This window comes from Mesoplodon bidens (assembly GCF_964165515.1).
Source record: "Mesoplodon bidens genome assembly, chromosome: 4".
In the NCBI taxonomy this organism is placed as follows: domain Eukaryota; kingdom Metazoa; phylum Chordata; class Mammalia; order Artiodactyla; family Ziphiidae; genus Mesoplodon; species Mesoplodon bidens.
Genome location: NC_138160.1, coordinates 37,823,288 through 37,838,638, shown reverse-complemented (window position 1 = coordinate 37,838,638; position 15,351 = coordinate 37,823,288).

The following is a 15,351-nucleotide window of genomic DNA, read 5'->3' as shown; positions in this document are numbered from 1 at the left end:
TTTTTCTCCAAAATTTATTCTGAGGATCTGGTAGAGCTCCTGGAAGTAAAACTCCTTCCAGAAGTGTGGGAGCACTCCTATGACTGGGTCCACATGGAGTTTTTAACTCTCAAAGTCATACATACTGATCATCCAGCAATTTGCCAATTACCATTTACATTTTTCTACCCTGGCACTTGTTCCTGTGGAGATTTCTGCTGATGGATTTCTGCTTTCGTAAATTGTGACTCTCTATCTACCTGTCTGTCTCTTCAATATTTGGGGTAGTGGTTTGGACTATGACCTTGGAATCTCTAACAGATCTAAGAAGAACTGTTGATTTTTCAGTTTGTTCAGCTTTTTACTTGTTGTTAGGATGGAATGGTAACTTCTAAACAGCTTACACGCTGGTTTCCAAACCCTCAATCTCAACTAAGTTTCTTTTTATTTTTAATCTGGATACCCAGTTATTACATCATTTGTTGAAAATATTTTCCTTTACCACTGGATTGCTTAAGTCAATTTGCTGAAAATCAAATCACCATACAAATATGGGTCTATTTCTGAGATTTCTATTCTGTTCCATTATCAGTCTTTTTCTCTGTCCCATGCTGTCTTGTTATGCAGAATTATAGTAAGGCTTTAAATCATCCAATTTTGTTCTTCTTGAAGAGTGCCTTAAATATTTTAAATCGTTTTGCATTGCTATATGTATTTCAGAATCATTTGTAGATTTTACAAATAAATCTGCTAAGATTATGGTTGGGATTGCATTGAATCTATACATCAATTTTGAGAGAATTAATATCTTAAAAATACTGAGTCTTCCAATTCATGAACATGGGGTATCTCTTTATATAGGTCTTCTTAATTTCTCTCACGAATGTTTTGTTGTTTTCAGTGCAGAGATCTCTCATACATTTACTGTTTAATTCATTCTTAAGTATTATGTGTATTGTGACATGATTGCAAATGCAGTTTTTTAATATTTTATTTTCCAACTGTTTACTGCTAGTATGTAAAAGTACAATAGGTTGGGTTTTTTTGTTGTTTGTGTTTTTTTCCCTATCAGGCTTGTATCCTGCATCACTCTCAAATTTAACTATTATATCTTGTATTTTTTCTAGATTCCTTAGGATATTCTATACAAATAATCATATCACCTGTGAATTAAAGGCAATTTTATTTCTTCCTATCTGATCTTTACATCTTAAAATTTTTATTTCTTGTCTCATTCCAATGACTAGGACTTCCAACCAATGTTGAATACAAAGGGTGACTGTGGGTATTTTTGCCTTGTTTCAATATTTGGGAGAAAATGTTCAATATTTTGCCAACGTGTATGATATTAGCTGTATATTTTTACATGTGTCCTCTATCAGATTAAGGAAATCCCCTTTTATTCCTAGTTTGCTGGGAATGTTTATCATAAATTGGTGATGAATTTCCTCTAATGTTTCCTCTGCATTTATTGAACTAATTTTTATTTTGTTAATATAGTAATTTGTTAATATAGTTAATAAAATAGATTTGAAATGTTAAAATGGGCATTCCTAAGATAAACTGCTTAGTCAAGATTTAATGTGCTTTTTATGTTAATGTTTTGTTATGCTAATACTTTGTTATTAGCATACATACTTCGTCTATATTCACAAGGGATGTTGTTCTTTAGTTTCTTTCTTTCTTATTTTTTTCCCTTGCAGTGCCTTAGTCAGACTTTCTACTAGTCTCATCATAATTTGGGAGAAATCTTTCCTCTTTTTCATGAAATGTTTAGTGTAATATTGGGTTATTTCTTCATTAATGTTTCTTAGAATTTATCAGTGAAACCCTCTCAGCCTGCAGTTTATTCTCTGATAAAATTTTCTATAATAATTCAAGCTACTTAAGAGATCTAGGGATATTGTTCATGTAAGTCACTGAGCTCCTGTGAATCTATAAACTTTTGTCTTTCACAATTTCAGCCACTATTTCTCCCTCCTCCTCTTCTGCCTCCTCCTTCTTCCTGCCATATTTTCTCCTTTCTCTCCATTGGGGTACCAATTACACATATATTAGAACTAATAATATTATTCTGTAAGCTCCATAGTCTCTTTTATGTTTTTAAAATCTTTTTCTCTATATTCTTTAGATAATTGCCTTCACCCAGTTGTCTCACTGATTATTTTCCTTGAAATATCAATTATATTATTAAGTGAGATTTTTATTGAGGATGTTGTATTTTTCAGCTCCAGAATTTCTATTTGTTTTTCCTTTTGAATGTTTTTATCTCTATGATTTGATTTCTTACCTTTTTAGTCATTTTGAGCATATTTTTCTTTACCTTAATTTGTCTCATTGAGTAACTCCTTAAAGTCCTTCTATGCTAATTTCAACATTTGGGTTATCTTGGTATTGGTATCTGCTAATTGTCCTTTCTCTTGAGAAAGGGTCATATTTTCCTGATTTTTCATATGTTGAGTGATTTGGGGTTATATACTGGACATTGGAAATGATATGCTGTGGATTCTATTATATTTATCTGGCTAATTAATTTGATTGGATTCAAAGTACAAATTCTTCAGTAGCTCAGATCTCAGCTCAGTTATTTTATCTTTAGCTAGGGTCTGTTCCACACATGCATGATTCAGTGGTTAACCAGATAATTATGCAGAGCTTGTAAAGAAAACTTGGGACTACAATTCTCTGACTCTTCACTTTCCAGAACTGACCTTCACTTTCCAATGGTTAAGGTCATCACTCTGTATTTTGGTGTTTCAGACTAGAAAGCCTGTGGTTTTCCATCAGAGTTTCAGTCACCGCAGATGGCTGCTTACTGTAGTCTACACCTCCCTTCATAGACACAAACTGTCATTGTTCCAGAGACCTCATCTAGATAAGACAATGGATGGAATATGAAAAAATGCATCACTTTATTTATCAATAAGGTTGCCAGAAATCTTCCCATATTCCAGAACTATGTCACAGGCCCATCCTAAAACCAATCACCAACAAAAACAATAGTATATAGTGAGTTATATGGCCCTGAAGAGGAGGGTGGATTTACCAAATAAATTAGCAACTATGTCACAAAGAGAAAGGCTGGCAATAGTTCCTGGATTGGCAGCCAGTAGTGTCTGCTACATAAATCTCAGCATTGCAAATGCATTGCAAAATACCAGCAGAAATTTTTCACATAGACTAACACAGGAATGATGGACCCCAGAATTGTTCAACGTGGTTCTGTTAAAATTAATTACTAGATAATTTTATGAAAATGGGATTGGGAAATTTATAAAGTGAAAATCAGTTTTATTTACAGCTAATGGAAGAACCACTTAAATGGAAGTGAGATTAGTGTTGATTAAGAATTCAATGTATGAACCCCCTAATCATGGATATATAAGAAATAAGGAGAACATTCTAAGGGGAAAGTACACAGAGTAGTATAGAATCATACTGAGAAAATACATGGATAAAGAGAAATCATTAGACTAAGATTTTATGAAAAGTCTAAGTTTTCTCAAAATAAATAAAGCAAAACAAAAGCATATTAAAAACAAAAACCACAAAGTGATGATAAAAGCAAACTTCTGTGTTTAAAGAAGTATCCTAGAGGAGACAGGACCAAAATATGCAAGGTTGAAGTCCAGTTAGTGCAATAGTGAGATAGGTACTAAAACTTAAGTCATCTTTCCACAGATGACAGAGAAGGCCAGGGATTATTTTCTTGGGGTAAGTTCCTACAAATCAACTGATGAAAGAGTTCATCAAAACCTATGGGACGCAGCAAAAACACTTCTAAGAGAGAAGTTTATAGCAATACAATCCTACTTTAAGAAACAGGAAGCATCTCAAATAAACAACCTAACCTTGCACCTAAAACAATTAGAGAAGTTAGAACAAAAAAACCCCAAAATTAGCAGAAGGAAAGAAATCATAAAGATCAGATCAGAAATAAACAAAAAAGAAATGAAGTAAATGATAGCAAAGAACAATAAAACTAAAAGCTGGTTCTTTGAGAAGATAAACAAAATTGATAATCCATTAGCCAGACTCATCAAGAAAAAAAGGGAGAAGACTCAAATCAATAGAATTAGAAATGAAAAAGGAGAAGTAACAACTGACACTGCAAAAATACAAAAGATCATGAGATATTACTACAAACAACTCTATGCCAATAAAATGGACAACCTGGAAGAAATGGACAAATTCTTAGAAATGCACAACCTGCCAAGACTGAACCAGGAAGAAATAGAAAATATGAACAGACCAATCACAAGTACTGAAATTGAGACTGTGATTAAAAATCTTCCAACATACAAAAGCCCAGGACCAGATGGCTTCACAGGTGAATTCTATCAAACATTTAGAGAAGAGCTAACACCTACCTTTCTCAAATTCTTCCAAAATATAGCAGAGGGAGGAACACTCCCAAACTCATTCTACAAGGCCACCATCACCCTGATACCAAAACCAGACAGAGATGTCACAAAGAAAGAAAACTACAGGCCAATATCACTGATGAACATAGATGCAAAAATCCTCAACAAAATACTAACAAACAGAATCCAACAGCACATTAAAAGGATCATACAACATGATCAAGTGGGGTTTATTCCAGGAATGCAAGGATTCTTCAATATACACAAATCAACCAACATGATACACCATATTAACAAATTGAAGGAGAAAAACCATATGATCATCTCAATAGATGCAGAGAAAGCTTTCAACAAAATTCAACACCCATTTATGATAAAAACTCTGCAGAAAGTAGGCATAGAGGGAACTTTCTTCAACATAATAAAGGCCACATGTGACAAACCCACAGCCAACATCGTCCTCAATGGTGAAAAACTGAAACCATTTCCACTATGATCAGGAATAAAACAAGGTTTCCCACTCTCACCACTCTTATTCAACATAGTTTTGGAAGTTTTAGCCACAGCAATCAGAGAAGAAAAAGATATAAAAAGAATCCAAATCAGAAAAGAAGTAAAGCTGTCACTGTTTGCAGATGACATGATACTATACATAGAGAATTCCAAAGATGCTACCAGAAAACTACTAGAGCTAATCAATGAATTTGGTAAAGTAGCAGGATATAAAATTAATGCACAGAAATCTCTGGCATTCCTATACACTAATGATGAAAAATCTGAAAGTGAAATTAAGAAAACACTCGCATTTACCATTGCAACAAAAAGAATAAAATATCTAAGAATGAACCTACCTAAGGAGACAAAAGACCTGTATGCAGAAATCTTAAAGACACTGATAAAAGAAATTAAAGATGATACAAATAGATGGAGAGATATACCATGTTCTTGGATTGGAAGACTCAACATTGTGAAAATGACTCTACTACCCAAAGCAATCTACAGATTCAAAGCAATCCCTATCAAAGTACCACTGGCATTTTTCACAGAACTAGAACAAAAAATTTCACAGTTTGTATGGAAACACAAAAGACTCTGAATAGCCAAAGAAATCTTGAGAAAGAAAAACAGAGCTGGAGGATTCAGGCTCCCTGACTTCAGACTATACTACAAAGCTACAGTAATCAAGACAGTATGGTACTGGTACAGAAACAGAAATATAGATCAATGGAACAGGGTAGAAAGCCCAGAGATAAACCCACACACATATGGTCACCTTATCTTTGATAAAGGAGGCAGGAATGTACAGTGGAGAAAGGAGAGCCTCTTCAATAAGTGGTGCTGAGAAAACTGGACAGGTACATTTAAAAGTATGAGATTAGAACACTCCCTAACACCATACACAAAAATAAACTCAAAATGGATTAAAGTGCTAAATGTAAGGCCAGAAACTATCAAACTCTTAGAGGAAAATATAGGCAGAACACTCTGTGACATAAATCACAGCAAGATCCTTTTGGACCCACCTCCTAGAGAAATGGAAATAAAGACAAAAATAAGCAAATGGGACCTAATGAAACTTAAAAGCTTTTGCACAGCAAAGGAAACCATAAACAAGATGAAAAGACAACCCTCAGAATGGGATAAAATATTTGCAAATGAAGCAACTGACAAATGATTAATCTCCAAAATTTACAAGCAGCTCATGCAGCTCAATAACAAAAAAACAAACAACCCAATCCAAAACTGGGCAGAAGACCTAAAGAGACATTTCTCCAAAGAAGATATACAGATTGCCAACAAACACATGAAAAAATGCTCAACATCCCTAATCATAGAGAAATGCAAATCAAAACTACAATGAGATATCATCTCACACCAGTCCGAATGGCCATCATCAAAAAAATCTAGAAACAATAAATGCTGGAAAGAATATGGAGAAAAGGGAACACTCCTGCACTGCTGGTGGGAATGTGAATTGATACAGCCACTATGGAGAACAGTATGGAGGTTCCTTAAAAAACTAAAAATAGAACTACCATACGACCCAGCAATCCCACTACTGGGCATATTCCCTGAGAAAACCATAATTCAAAAAGAGTCATGTACCACAATATTCATTGCAGCTCTACTTACAATAGCCAGGACATGGAAGCAACCTAAGTGTCCATCAACAGATGAGTGGATAAAGAAGATGTGGCACATATATACAATGGAATATTACTCAGCCATAAAAGGAAATGAAACTGAGTTATTTGTAGTGAGGTGGATGGACCTAGAGTGTGTCATACAGAGTGAAGTAAGTCAGAAAGAGAAAAACAAATACTGTATGCTAACACATATATATGGAATCTAAGAAAAAAAAAAAAAAGGTCATGAAGAACCTAGGGGTAAGACGGGAATAAAGACACAGGCCTACTAGACAATGGACTTGAAGATATGGGGAAGGGGAAGCTGTGACAAAGTGAGAGAGTGGCATGGACATATATACACTACCAAACGTAAAATAGATAGCTAGTGGGAAGCAGCCGCATAGCACAGGGAGATCAGCTAGTTTCTTTGTGACCACCTAGAGGGGTGGGAGGGAGGGAGAAGGAAGAGGGAAGAGATATAGGAACCTATGTATATATATAACTGATTCACTTGGTTATGAAGCAGAAACTAACACACCACTGTAAAGCAATTATACTGCAATAAAGATGTTAAAAAATTTAAAAAAAATTAAAAAAAGAGTTCATCATTTTTCTGCTCATTCATGTAGTTTTTTGATAATTTCTTTTCAATTAATTTCTATTGCCTGAGAACGTTCAACTGCAGATTATTTCAATATCATTGAGGACTCTAAAATATAATTATAAATAAGTAATCAAACAGAATAGTCTTGTCCCATCAGGGTCACCTATGGTTACTCTTGATTTCTTATCTTTAATCAAGTACCATGGACTTGACTTCCAACCTCTTCCCATCCTAAGTAGCTAGATTTATGCCAAAGTCTTTTTTATAGTAACTTGCATAAGATTTTTTTTTAAATCCATTAGTCAGAGTTCCCCTTCATCTACATCTGCATTTACTCACTACATTTCTCACTCTATTACTTATTATCTTTCTAAAAACAAAATTTTACATTCCATTTGCTTCAAAAGATGGATATAGAGAAAAGAATATTGGGAAGTTGGGGCACACAGCTTCTACAGGTTCTGTCACTAATTAGCTGGATAATCTTGGGCAAGTAATTTTTCCTTTCTGGACCATAGTTGCCTCCTGTGCAACTGTAGGGAGAAAAATGACAATAGAGTATGATAGTAAATGGGCATTCAGTTCTAGCATTCCATGATTCCACAAATAATTCAAGTGACAAGATCAGACTCTCAATGTTAAATGCTATTTGTTCCTACTAGTGCCATATGCAGTACTGGTAAAATACATCCTTCATTATTCTGGGTCTCACAGGTTAGAGAATTTTAGAGCCAAAGGGTATCTACTCTTTTACCTAAATATTAGTCCTAGGCCTTACTAGTGTTAGGACTAGAAATATAATCTAGATTTCCTAATTTCCAGGACTAGTGCCCTTCCCTCTTTTCCTATTCGCCTGCAAATGTAATAATTATAATGATTACACTTGTAAATATAATATTATACAAAAGCCTGACAAATATTCTGAGTTATTCTTTCCCCCCACATGAACAACTGTAGAAGATACTATTAGAAGAGATAATTAAAACACAGATTAACAAGCATTTGCTATTCTACATCTAACTTGCATCTGGACAGACTTGGGCAGTCTCCAGCCATGTGAAAGTATAGAAAGTGAAGGCTGAGAAACTGCATATTTTCCTATAAGAGACAGTTCCAAGAAATACACCTCTGTCAGAAAATAAACCCAAAATAATATTCAACAGCACACAGCATACACAACATCTGCTGAGGCAAAGACTGATTTGAGTTTCCATATATTGCCCAGTTTCAAACACATTGCTTTCTCATTCTATAAAAGATTCTCTCCCTTTTAAACAAAAGCATGTTACTATTACTAACTTTGATAATATCCATACAATAGTACTGAAAGTAAAACATTACAAGAGAAGAGTGATGACTTATGTTAAGGTTCTTAAAGTGGTATTGCTTTTAAAAAATGTGCACCAAAGGAGCAACCACTCCCTCCTGTCATGCTCCTACCTAAGCTTCCAGCCTCCTCCACTGAACCTCACACACCTTAGAATTGAGAACAGTGCCTCGTCTACTTCTCTCCACCAAAAGAGGAAAGTGCCAAGGCTCAGGCTCTTGGTCTTACAGCTGCTTTGATGAAAGGCAGGGATCTGGATCAGAACCCCCTCCATTTGCATGCCAGCACAGTGGTGGGGCTCTCTCCATCCCCCATCACTGGGCCCTAGGAGGGAACAGCCTGTGTGACAAAATATTTCACCTTCCCTTCATCCCTTCTTAATAGTAATTTACTTCCAGCTTCTGCTCTTTCCTGATGGAAGTTAGAGGGCACAGGGCTTTTTCTTTCTCCATCTACCAACATAAGGCCAGGCACAGATTTCCAATTTTCCCTAATAGTCACTTAGCAGAATAGCTTTGGAAAATCTACTTGGTAACAAAGACAATTCAAACAGGAAAAAAAGGATTCCTTCCAAATGACAGAAGCAAATATCTTCAAGATAAAAAATGATGTAAATGAAACTGGCTCCCAAAACTTTATATAGCAATTAATTTCTTCCTAAAACATCTATCTGCTGTCATGTGCCTTGTGTATTTTCAGTAGGCCTAAAAGGGTAGTGTTTATCAATAAAATGTTCTTACATACCAAAACTAATTGTACTTTATATTGCTAAATCTGAAAATTGCTTTATTTAAAAAAAAAAACTGAGGTTTCTCTCTTTCCCAAATATGTGGCTTCCTTGCTGTCTGTATTTCATTTCCCTTGCTTATTTACCAAAAGATAAACTAGTCACTTTTTCCCACTGGCTTTGCTTAGTAATAAATTTTTTTACCATCACAGTCAATTTTATTTTGGATTTTGATAATGGGAGATCCTGTCCTTAGGTGTTCCATGTTTGTTCTAATTTAACGTTTTACTTAATTTTAAAGTACATTAACAAAAATTCAATTGACAAACTCAAAGTACAAAAGCAAAGTTGAAAATAGCAGCAGTTTGTTACCTAAATTCTAACTCTTAAGCAACGAGTAGGGATTTTTTTACCCCCATGGTCCCCTTTTTTCTCTGAAAAAATGATTTGGCATCATGCCTCAGGTTTTAATGGTCAGATTGGGGTCTTGTGTTAAGTATCCTCACCAAAGGAAGTTCCAGTTGCTCACTGGGAATGTCCTCAAATAGCTTGAAATATTTTTTTCTCCACTAATTATGTAGAATCTATGTGCAACCATCAGCCTTCAATTCCTAAGCAAAATAACCAAATTATTTTTTATCTTGGCACAAAATTAGCTCAGGAGTCAGGTCTCTGCCCCCAAGGGATAAGAGGAGAAGGGCAACTTAACACATAAAGCACAGCCCCCAAGTTACAGGAAAAGGCTCCCTTAACTGTTACTGCTGCAATATCAATAATGAAGCAGAAGAAGCAGTTGTGCAGAACGAATGTCTGCATTTAGAAAAGGAATAAAGAAGCAGAGGACATGCTTTCATTTGAGCCTACATTCAGAACCCTGAACTTTCCGGAAGAAATAATAAAATGAGGTATCTAAAAAAGAAAAATACAAAAAGACATCATTACAAAGTACCACTGTTGTTACCCCTTGGATCCTCCCAACAGATACCCCCAAACTTTGCTAACTGGCATTTCTGAGGTTCAAAGTACTCAATCTGTGTACCCAGTGTTTTTCTATTCACAGGATTGTGTGGGAATCCTGCCATTTGGGCAGGTTACTCCACCTCCCTGGACTTCAACGTGTACTTCTAAGGTCACTACTCCTTTCTACTTCCTCCGCTATCTTATTCATTGATGACAAAGAACTCACAGTTTGTCTACAGTTTCTATTACTGTAACATTTAAGTTTCTTTGATAAACCAAATGTTCATAGTTGCCTTCCAATTACAATAGACTACTTAATCTGTTCCACGAAGCAATTCTTTTGCTAGTTTTATTTCTGTCAATCTAGAAGTTGACATGTAAAACAGAGAGCATCCAGTACTAATTTGTATAAATAACAAAAATCTGTTAGAGGTAAATATTGAACTAGTGCAAAAGTTGTTTATGTATTTGGAGGAAGGTGGTCAAAAGGTTTACAAAATAAATAAGTAGTAGGGATGTAATGCACAACATGATGACATGACTATAGCTAACACTGTATAATATACAGGGAAGTTGATAAGAGAGTAGATCCTAAGAGTTCTCATCCCAAGGAGAATTTTTTTTCTTTTTCTTTTCTTTTTGTTTTATCTATATGATATGATGGATGTTAACTAAACCTGTTGTGGTAATCATTTCACAATATATGTAGATCAAATCATCATGCTGTATAAATTTATACAGAGATGTGTGTCAATTATTTCTCAGTAAAACTGGAATAAAAGAGAAAATAATGAAAATGAGCCACTGTAATTTTTGGCTATCTTCCTAACTCAAGCTTTGGAGTTAAAAAAATTATTTTTCAATCAATTCTAAATGATCTGACAGGCTTTATTTTTCAATAATTCAAAACAAAACTAAATAGCTAACAAGAAGTGCTTAGAGGTGTGTGTGTGTGTGTGTGTGTGTGTGCGTGTGTGTGTGTGTGTGTGTAATGATAGGAATGAGGGAATGGGTAAGGTGATTTCCCACAATTAAGTTTCTAATTGCAGAAAATATGAGATTAAAATATTTCTCCTATATACTTTCCTATTTTTTAACCATGGCAAATATAGGTGAGACAGTAAAAACAATACCAGATAAATACATAAATCCAGAAAATGTAATGCTATAAAGTAGGAAGAGCATACCCTAATCCATGCACAAATGAGTATAATTTTGGTTAACGCAAAATAATATTTCTTTCTCACAAGTTAGCCAAAGAAATATTTCTAAGTCCTTTTTCTCTCTGCCCATAAAATTTAAATATATCAAACCAAATATCCAAACCTCCACTGATAACTGAAATAGGAACATAAAAGCCAGAATGGCAGAGACAAGAAGAAGCCCTTATAGATTCTTGATTAATTTTAAAATGACATATTTTGAACTATTATTCCAAGAGCAATCTCTTTACCCCTTAGCTAGGATTTATGTAGATGCTCTCCGACTTCAGGGGTAATTTCATGTGTTAACCACAGGGACTTGCTCTTCTAAAGGTATGCATTGGAATAAACCCTGAGAATTCTCCAAACAGCATGCTAAATGCCCTGGAGATTCTGAAACGTTCCTTTTCTCCCTCCCTGTCCCACAGCCTCAGCAGGGGCCACTGTTGTTCTTGCAAGGAGATTACATCCATTAAGTATGTGAAAGCTGAAATTCTTGCAATTTGCTATTTTAGTGCATACGTACTAGCTCATCACTGTCATCCTGAACAGCTTGCTTCATCTTCCCAGGCCTTTTCTCTTCTTCCTTTTTCACCTATAAAGAACTAAGGAAGTTAAAAATCTTTTCCAGCTATAAAGCTTTATCATTGTTCAGGGTGATAAAGTGAGAGGATAAAAGTGAAATCCTTGATCTGAGCTCCATATATTCTAGGCTATATTGATTTCTATAAGAAATTATACTTCTGTCAAATTTGTGGAATTGTCTGAAAGGTGGTCAGCCCACAAAATTATCTGTATATGTATTTAATTTGGGGAGTTTGGGTACCATAACCTGCTTTTATGCCCAACTGTATATTTCAAGCCTGCCTACATCTCTGTTCTTAAAGATTTGTCTTTATATAAAAACAAAGTAGGCCAGATAATAATATTGTTAATTCCCCTCCTTCCTTTCTTTACTAAACTACAAGCAAATGTCAGTTAGTACAACAAATTTACTCACAAAAAATTAATGATTTTTAAAGATTAGTAAAGATTTAAATTAGAAAATAGTTAAATTTTCATATCAAACTAAAAAGAAGAAAGCTAATTTTAATATAGAGTTTTTTACAGCTTTCCACAAACACATATCCTTTTTATGAACACAATTTCTACTTTACTGAATTCCTTTTCTAAATCTATTTATGTAAAAGTGTTCTATTGCACATTTGGTAACCAAAATGTTCTACTCTTTAATTTTGTACTTCAAAATCATTCACCAAATCAAAAAGCTTCCACGATAATCAATCAAAACTTAATACTAGATTCTACACTTCTTGAGGGCAAATGACATGTGTCATTATCTTTCGTACAGCTCAAGGAATAGAGCATATCAAGCAAGCACTAGATGCTCCCCAAGGTACTTTGTATTAAATTACACTCCCCTGTGGAGTTTTGCATATATACAAAATGTATATTATTATACGCTGGTTATCAGAATATATATGCCGTAGTTGGTGTCCTGACTAGGATACAAAATTTACCCTCATTGCTTCATGTGAAGAGACTTGAACAAAGTTACTAGTTATAGAGGTGTATGTATGTGAAAAGAAAGAGCAAAGGATGATGCAGATCAGCAATAGAGCGGAACTGTTACCACTCCTTGCACTTCAGGGCTGAGGGAAGGAAATATTATTGTAGGAACTCCAGTGGTAGCTGGAGCCCTGGAGGAGAGGATCTGGAGGGACACAGCCACTACTAGAAAACTGACACTGAAACAAAGAGGAGGAGAGGAAGAAATACCCAGAAGTTCTCTGATCTTCTGAAGATCCCATTCTCCCACTTCCAAAACCAACTGCAAGTCATCCGCCCAAGGGACACTGGTGATGCACAGATGTCAGAACAGAGCTGAGCAGAAAAGAGCAGAAAATCGGTCTGGGGACTAACCCAAGAAAAACCAGCACTGTGCATACTGCATTCCTCCAAAACAATAATATTTCTGTTAATACTAATTTGTAGTATTCTATGAATACTAATTCATTGATAATAAATCTTTGTCAAAGTCTATTTATCAGAGAAAAATTTGTCAAATAGGGAGAACGGATGTTAGGTCAAATTATATTTGATGATATGTATGTTTTAATGGGAAGCATACGGCAGCAGATAGATTAGGGAAATCTTAGCGGGAAATAATTAAAATAATGAGCTAGAAAACACAAAATGTGCATCCAGGAGTCTGAGAACAGAAGGAAAAGAAACTGAGTCAGGTTTAGTCAGCAGAAAGGGCATAGCCAAAATCCCCAGAGTGCAGGAGAAAGTGTAGGGATTGTGCCAGGGCCATAAAGCCGCCAAAGACCGGGTCTTGCTCTTTCATGAAGCTGAGAATAGAGTTCAGGGTTCCCTTCAGCTCTTCCTGTAAGGAGTAGAACAACCAGAAAGAAATTTCAGGGGCTCTTCTTTCTCTTCTCAATCTCTGCATTTGCTGTCTGAGTCCTAAGATAACCCTGTTTTGTCCATCAATAATAAAGTGCCTAAAATCATTCATTCATTCATTCATCCTCTTTGCAAGGTAAATCGCTCTAATTTATTGGTAAAATCCTGCAAAATGTACAATGCCCAGCTAGCACACAATAGGTATCAATAAACATTAGTTGAATAAAAACCAATTAGTGAATGGATGGATAAATGAAGATACTACAAATGTCTGTTGTTATAAAACATTGCAACTTTAAAGAAAACACTACGACCTGCCAATTAATTCACAAACATAAATGACTGAGATCAAAATGTTTAAAATTTTGATCTAGGATACAGGACTAAGAAACCTAGAGAGTTTGAAGTGAAAGGAGGCACAGTTCGACAAAGGGACAGCTGAGAACATAGAAAACAAACAGAACTCTTCAGAGACTTCACAGCTTTGTCAAGGGAAGGTTCTGTTTACCATCAGCTGGAAGGAGACAAACAGCAGCTTTGTGGAAATATGTTTGTTGTGTTTGGTGCCAAGATGCAGAGTTCAGTTTCCAGGAATTTTTGGTGATTTATTATATGATTTAAACATCCTTATATAGAATATTTTTTCCTTCAAAAGGTCCTTTTCACCATCTTGGCCATTTTTCCTTCTCAATAAGAGATCATTAAGTCTGTCTGAAAGCTAGGGAATAGGAAATTTACATTAGTTTCAAACTTTGAAAAAAATTGTTTAAGCCAATACCTGTGCTCTGAAATATCACACTGCTTTATGGAAACTTAATAGTAGAATACAGAAAGCAGAATCAAATTATAAATCTACTTTTCTAGAAGTTGCTGTAAATTTTCTGCAGGATAACTTATAAATTCAGATTATATATTTTAAAAAATCGTTCAATATTCTGGAAATATGTATATACATTGCTTTCCAATTGTGTTCATTTCACAGGCTTTGATAAAATAGCCCCCTTTGTCAAATAAATATCAATATTTATTTGGCTAGTCAACTGGTACTTAACAATTCAACACTAAACTATTTTATTACTTTTCTCTGGCTAATCTACTGCAACAAAGAAATATTGGTTTTCCATAAGTAAAGCCTCCTAACCCTTTTTATCATTTCCCCGCTGGCATCTCAGACATTAGAGTGATGAGTGGTCAATGATAAGAAGAGGAGCAGAGAGGGGAAAAGAGAAAATAGACAAGACAGGTGTTACCAAAAAATTAGGAAAATAGCCCATAACCTAGTACCTGAGTTCTAAACTCTGTTCTACCACTAAGTGACTTGGGCATCAGTTGTTCATTCACCTATGAAATGAATGAGTTAGATTCAATTATTGCTAAGAGTCCCATTGGCTCTGCAGTATATTACACTACTCTCCACGAGGTAAGACCTCTTTTCCTTTCATTCGAAATCCCTAGTTAAAAACAAATAATATATCACTATTTTATTTCCCCCCAGATATTATGACTATTAGCATCATCTCTAGCTGCATCCTGGTAAGATCACAAGCCCCAACAAAACCTTAAAACTGGCATCTTCCGTATCCAAAAGAAAAAATGAGCTGGAGTACATACTCATGAAGTCTGCACTGCAAACTTCAAAAATGAGGCCTG